Genomic DNA, 7064 nt, shown 5'->3' with positions numbered 1-7064 from the left:
TGGCTCTTCCAATCTCTGTGGTTGCCATGGCTCCCCCAATCTCTATGACACTCATGGCTCCCCCAGTGTCTGTGGCATCCATGGCTCCCCCAGTCTCCATGATACCCATGGCTCATGACATCCATGGCTCCCCCAGTCTCCATGATGTCCATGGCTCCCTCAGGCTCTGTGACATCCCTGACTCCCCCAGGCTCTGTGACATCCCTGACTCCCCCAGGCTCTGTGACATCCCTGACGCCCCCAGGCTCTTTCCCCTTCTCCTGCCCCTAAGCCAAGGCATGGAGGAGCAGGGAAGAGCCCACTGGTTTATCTGGACAGACATGTGGACACCTGGGTCTGCATCAGCCTTCCCAGGTTTTTGAGTTCCCAACCCTCAGCTCTGGAGCGAGACAGTCCCTGGCCATGGGCCAGCTGGCTGAGCCTTGGCCTGGACAGGACAGGCAGCACGGGTGAGCTGGAGGAAGTACCTGGGAGAGCTGATGACAAGTAGGACTGTGCCTTGGAGTAGGACTAAAGTCCATTCTGTGCTACTGACTTGGACTCATCCTTGATCCTGGATTTCCATCAGAGCTGACAGGGGACTTGTTCTTGGGCAGATCCAGAGGCCCGAGTCATGGTCCTGCTGACACCCCAAAGTGTCCTGCTGACACCCCAAAGTGTCCTGCTGACACCCCAAAGTGTCCTGCTGAGGACCAGAGCTGTGAGTTGTCCCAGTCTCTGTCCCAGTGCCATCAGTGTGTGCAAACCCAGATGTTCCTGTGAGCTCCTGTTACTGAGTTATTTATATCATCCAATATCTGATGTTTCCTGTTCCATTAAAGGGTCCAGGTCCCCAAGACATTCTTCAGAGCAGTGAAGCAGTGAGGGCCACAGGAGCTCCTGGAGCGTCCCCAGCACCAGAAGGGAGGGGTGAGAGTTGCTCTTGACAATTTAATGCACAGAGGTAAAAATTTGTGCATGTCTGGGAGGGCTGTCGAGACTCTCAGTGAAGAGACTTGGCACCCACTGAGCACCTGCATGAATCAACCTGAAGCTGTGGGAACTCACTTGTTCTGAGGGATTAAACAACCAGATGAGGATTCCCAGAGCTGCAGCTGAGCTTGACTGATAATCCATCTGGCCAAAGAGCTGGACGAGATCTGAGCCAAACCCACAGATATTTTTAACCCTTGCCATATATCTGGCACTGGCTGCTAGGGCCAGAGCTGCCCTCAAATCTCAGCTCTCTTAGATCTTCCCAAATCAGATGAGAGAGGTCTCCAGGATGAGGGCAAATGTCTCATGTGGTCTCAGTTCCTCAGCTGATTGACACAGCCCCCCAGCCCAGACACCACAGGCAGGGGAAAATATGGCATCAAAATCCATCTGGGAAGTCTGTTGTTTGATAACCACATCCCATGAAAGGGACAGGCCTGCTGCAGAGATCGGGCAGTGGGAGGAGCAGGACTTCCACATCCCTTCTCCTTCCCAGAAAAACCCAGCCGATCTCTCCCTCTGATTATCAGAATTTCCTCCCCATCCTACAGGATCTGAAAGAACAAGGGAATTTTGAGAGCAGCGGGTTTGGCGTCGATATAAATGTTGTTTTTCTGAGCTGCCACAAGGTGCCAGCATTTCAAAGCGTTCCTGAGCTGGGAGCCGGGCGGCCCGAGCTCAGCGCGGGGAGGACCTGCGGCATGGGCTGAACCCCTCTCTGCTCCCCCCAGGGCCCTCACAGAGCTCCTCTACCTCCCCAGGGGTTCTGTTTTTAGGGGACAGGAGCGAGAAGGTGCAGGAAGGTGGAGAACAATGTCGTGGGAGGTGGAGGAATGCATCTGCATGAGGAGGAAAAGATCTGCATGGAGAGATGGAGGAAAGCATCTTCCTGAGAAGGAGGAGGAGAAGGAGGAGGAGGAGAAGGAGGAGGAGAAGGAGGAGGAAGAGAGAACAACTTCATGGGAGGTGGAGGGATGATCCTGATGAGGAGGAAAACATCTGCATGGAAGAGTGGAGGAAAGCATCTTCATGGGATGTGGAGGAGAACAACTTCGTGGGAGGTGGAGGAAAGCATCTTCCTGAGGAGGAGGAGGAGGAGGAGGAGGAGAAAAACTTCATGGGAGGTGGAGGAATGTATCTTCATGAGGAGGAAAACATCTGCATGGAGAGATGGAGGAAAGCATTTCATGGGAGGTGGAGGAGAAAAACTTCATGGGAGGTGGAGAGATGATCCTGATGAGGAGGAACCCATTAGCATGGAAGAGTGGAGGAAAGCATCTTCATGGGAGGTGGAGGAAAGCATCTCCCTGAGGAGGAAAACATCTGCATGGAGAGATGGAGGAAAGCATTTCATGGGAGGTGGAGGAGAACAGCTTCATGGGAGGTGTAGGAAAGCATCTTCCTGAGGAGGAGGAGGAGAAGGAGGAGGAGGAGGAGAGAACAACTTCATGGGAGGTGGAGGAACACATCCACATGATGAGAAAAGCACCTTCCTGAGGAGGAGGAAGAGAACAACTTCATAGCAGGTGGAGGAATGCATCCTCATGAGGAGGAAAACATCTGCATGGAGAGATGGAGGAAAGCATCTTTCTGAGGAGGAGGAGGAGAAGGAGGAGGAGAAGGAGGAGGAGGAGGAGAGAACAACTTCATGGGAGGTGGAGGAATGCATCCTCATGAGGAGGAAAGCATCTTCATGGGAGGTGGAGGAGGAGGAGAAAAACTTCATGGGAGGTGAAGGAATGCATCTTCATGAGGAGGAAAACATCTGCATGGAGAGATGGAGGAAAGCATTTCATGGGAGGTGGAGGAGAACAATGTCATGGGAGATGGTGAGACACATCCACATGAGGACGAAAGCACCTTCCAGAGGAGGAGGAAGAGAGCAACTTCATGAGAGGTGGAGGGATGCATCCTGATGAGGAGGAAAACATCTGCATGGAAAAGTGGAGGAAAGCATCTTCATGGAAAGCTGGAGGAAAGCATCTTCCTGAGGAGGAGGAGGAAAGTTCCTTCATGAAGAGGGGGAAATTGCCTCTGCCTGGGCTGCAGACAACATCTGGTTCACCAGCTTTGGGGCTGCATCGTGGTGATCAGCCCATGGCTCCCCTGTTTGAGGCACATCCAGGTGTTCACTCATGCAGGGAAGGTTCCTGTGCCCATGAGGACCACGGCTCCTCCAGCTGGGCTGGGCTGCCTCTTTCCAAGCTCAAAGGAAACCTCCTCCTCCCCCAAGAACGTGCAAGTGCTTCTGCTGGATCTCTGTCAGCACCCACCGGTGCCTGCAGCAGTTTTCCCTCTCACTTCCCCAAACTGAGAGGGGAAAATGAAGCAGTTCTCCATTTTCTTGTATCAGTTATCTCTGCTGGCAGGGGACATTCCCCTGGCAGCCCTGGGGAGCTCACAGCTCTTTCAGTTCTGTTTATGCCCCATCTGACTGACCACTCCCCACCCTGAGCCCTCTGGCAAGTCCCAACAAGGAAGAAAGACTTTGTGGACCCAGTTCTCCTTCAGGAGTTGCTGTCCTGGGGCACATGAGACTCCTGGATGGCCCCTAAATCTTACAGTGTCACCAAGAAAGAACAATTTATGGGCTTTTACAACCTGGTTGAGGTTTCTTCTTCTCATGGAAAGACACCCAAGAAATACGCCTCCTCCATCAGGCTGATAACCTTCTGACCCCCCACGAGTGCACCAGCAGTGCCCTGCAAGCCTTTGGTAATTCCTCTAATCCTCAGACAGGCACTGACAGCCAGTCCATCCCTTCCACAGGGAGCTGAGCCACCTGGGAGATGGGATGCAGCAACCTGCCATGGCAGCTGGAACCCTCAGAGGCTCCAGGATCCTCCTGCAACTCCTGAAAAGCACCATCTACAGCGGCTGATGAGCTGGGAGACACCTCCTTGGCATCCCTCAGCTCCCTAAAATAGCAGTGCCATTTCATCCCCCTCCCTTCTCTATCCACTCTCCTGGAGATGAGGACATGGGAGAATTAACACACTTGTTTTTCTAAAGATGCATTTCTTCCCGTTCTGGCTCCCTTCATGGATCTTCTTTCCCACACAGAGGGATAAAGAAGATAATTGAAGTTGATGGGCAATATGGTAAAAACACAAATCCCTTTTTGGTTTGAGGTAAGACAGAGCAGCCAGCTGGGCTGGAGCTTTATTGCTCCGACCACAGCACGGGAGGACAATTTGGCTCGGGAATATGCCTTTGCAATCATGAAATTCCTCACCTCACTGCAGCAAATCAGCGTTGATGTCAGCAGAGCAACCTCAGTTTTCACAACCCAAAGCCCAGGCCAAGAACTTTTTGTACCTTGCCACGATTTTTGACACTTTCCAGTCTTCCAGCACTCTGCTCTCCGCGGAGGTGTTGGATAAATTTCCTCGTGGAGCAGCGAGCCACGGTTTTATCAGGGAATATTTCAGGAGGCAGACGCTGCTTCCAGACAATGCTGGCTCCATGAAGGAGGGCTGGGAAGGAATGGCTTTCCTTGCTCTCTGCAGGCTGAGGGTTCCAGGCACAGCTGCAGAGCTGCCGCGTGGGCTCGAGCGCTTGCGACACGCGGGGGATGCTCCCAGATGGAGCTTGGCCACCACCCTGCACAGCTTTTCTTTCCACACACACACATTTCAAATGGGCTTCTCAGCTCGAATGTTTTCCTTCAAGCCCCTCCCCAAATTTGTTTTTTTTTTAAAGAGCAGGTTATTTCTTTTCTCTAAATAAACCATCGATTTGTAGTTTCCTAACAGTGTTCCCATTCTGCAGTTGAGGCGAGTCTGTGAGATCTTTGCACTTTGCAAATGAAGTGGTATTTCATCATCACCTTCCTTCAGGGAAAACTTCCAGCCAGAACTTTCCTACGTGGCACTTGGAGCGTGTTGGAGAGGCGCTTTCCCCAGGTCATGGAGCAGAGCCTACCAAAGCCAAACCTCAGACTTAACCCTGCTGATTATTCCTCTCCTTCAGCACCACGTCTCAAAGCCAGGCTTCCTGGCATTGGGAAGTGCTGGAAGTTGCCCAGTTTAACTGGGGTCATGGCAGGGGAGGCAGGGCATGACATGCTGTCACAGCAGAACAGCAGCAAGAGCGCCAAGACATCTGGATTGTGCAGCAAGAGATGTGACAGAGGCATCGCTGCTCCTTTCTGGGCTGCTTTGTCACTAACACAACACAGAAGAGCCTACAAAACAAACATGCTGCTGCCAGATGTTTAGAACATCTGCTCAGACCAATAAAGTGAAAAAAAAACAACAACAAAAAATAACTGTGAAAGGAAAGGGAGAGAAGGCACATCCAAGGATCCTGCAGGGTGCAGTTTCTGATTGGTGGGACGAGATGGGATTTTCCACCAAAGCCTCTTGGCACGTTGACAGCACAGGTATGGGAACATCCCTGTTCCCAGGGAGCTGCACTCACATTCCCAGTCCCCAAGGTGTGGAAGCCAAGGGGGTACCCACCTCCCAAGGGTAACCCCATGGATTTCTGTGCCCTTCCTGCTGCCTGGGTGTCCCCGCTGGGTGCTCATTCCTGCTCCATGTGCCCATGATGTAATCCTGCCTGGATTTAGAGCATCCCTGGGTGGTAAGGAAGTGTTCTCATTCCCCATCTGCAAACTCATCCCAAAGTGCAAACAGGCCCTGGGATGGGCTGTGGTCAGTGCTCTGCAGCTCCATGGATAGAATTTGGGGAGTGCCCAAGGAGCAGGGCACCGCTGGTGGCTCCTGGCACAGCACCTCACCCAGGAGAACCCACAAAGAGCACGTGGGAATGGAAAACCAGGAGCCTCAAGCCAAGACTGAAATCCTTGCTGGGATGGGCAGTGTCTGGGGGTCTGAGCACCACCCAGTGCCATGGGGTGTCCCTGTGAATGTTGTGCCTGACAAGGACACTGCCCATTCTAGGGGCAGAAGGGCATGGCCTCGCAGGAAGGGAGGCTCGTTGGGCTATGCCAGTGCCCCACAGCTGGTGCAATCCCTTGTGAGCTCATCCTCCTCTGGCTTTCTGCTCTGGGTCACCTTGGCTGGGCCAAAGTGGGGCCAGTTCTCAGCTTCTTGCTGCACTGCTTTAATGTCATTGGTTTCTGCTCAGACCCTGAGCCCTCCAGGTGTAAATCTGTGTGAAAACTCCCATCCTTTCCCTCACCTGACTTGGCCAATCAATGCCAGGCCCAAGGATGTGAGAGCCCAACCTGGCCCACACCTCCACATGCTCACAGCAGCCCTGGCCACCCAGTGGGCCTGGATCTGCTCCCAGTTTTCATGTGGTTGGTTAAAGAAAGCCCAGTAACCACAACTGGCAGGTTGTGACTGGGTCAGAGAATCATGGAATCATAGAATCATGGAATATTGGGATCATGGAATCATGGAATCATGGAATCATGGAATATTGGAATCATGGAATCATGGAATCACAGAATCATGGAATCATGGAATCATGGAATCATGGAATATTGGAATCATGGAATCATGGAATCACAGAATCATGGAATCATGGAATATTGGGATCACAGAATCATAGAATATTGGGATCATGGAATCATGGAATCACAGAATCATGGAATCATGGAATATTGGGATCATGGAATCATAGAATCATGGAATCATGGAATCATAGAATCATGGAATATTGGGATCATGGAATCATAGAATCATGGAATCATGGAATATTGGGATCATGGAATCATGGAATCACAGAATCATGGAATCATGGAATCATGGACTCTAATGTTGGCAATGACCTCTAATTCTTTGGAGGGTCTGGAGCATCTTGCGTGTTGTTCATACCTTGGTTGATTACTCAGATCTGCTCATCTGAGCTGGATATTTTGTCTTGGTCTGAGCTTTGCTACAGCTGGGACTTGGACTCACTCTCAAAGCAGCTGCCTCTAAGACAGTGACCCCCATTCCAGTCCTGCTGGTTGGGGACAGGGGTCCCTGGAGCAAAGCCAAGGACAGCACGTCACCAGAGGGCACTTGCACCTCCCACACACCTCTGTGGTAGGTTCACATATGTAAATATATACCTATATATGTTTAAAAAGCCTGAAGTCAGGAGAAATGAATCACTTGGCAGAGGTGGAGCTC

This window comes from Pithys albifrons, chromosome 23 (genome assembly GCF_047495875.1).
Source record: "Pithys albifrons albifrons isolate INPA30051 chromosome 23, PitAlb_v1, whole genome shotgun sequence".
In the NCBI taxonomy this organism is placed as follows: Eukaryota; Metazoa; Chordata; class Aves; order Passeriformes; family Thamnophilidae; genus Pithys; species Pithys albifrons.
The sequence above is the reverse complement of the archived record's forward strand: the minus strand, read 5'-3'. Positions refer to the sequence as shown.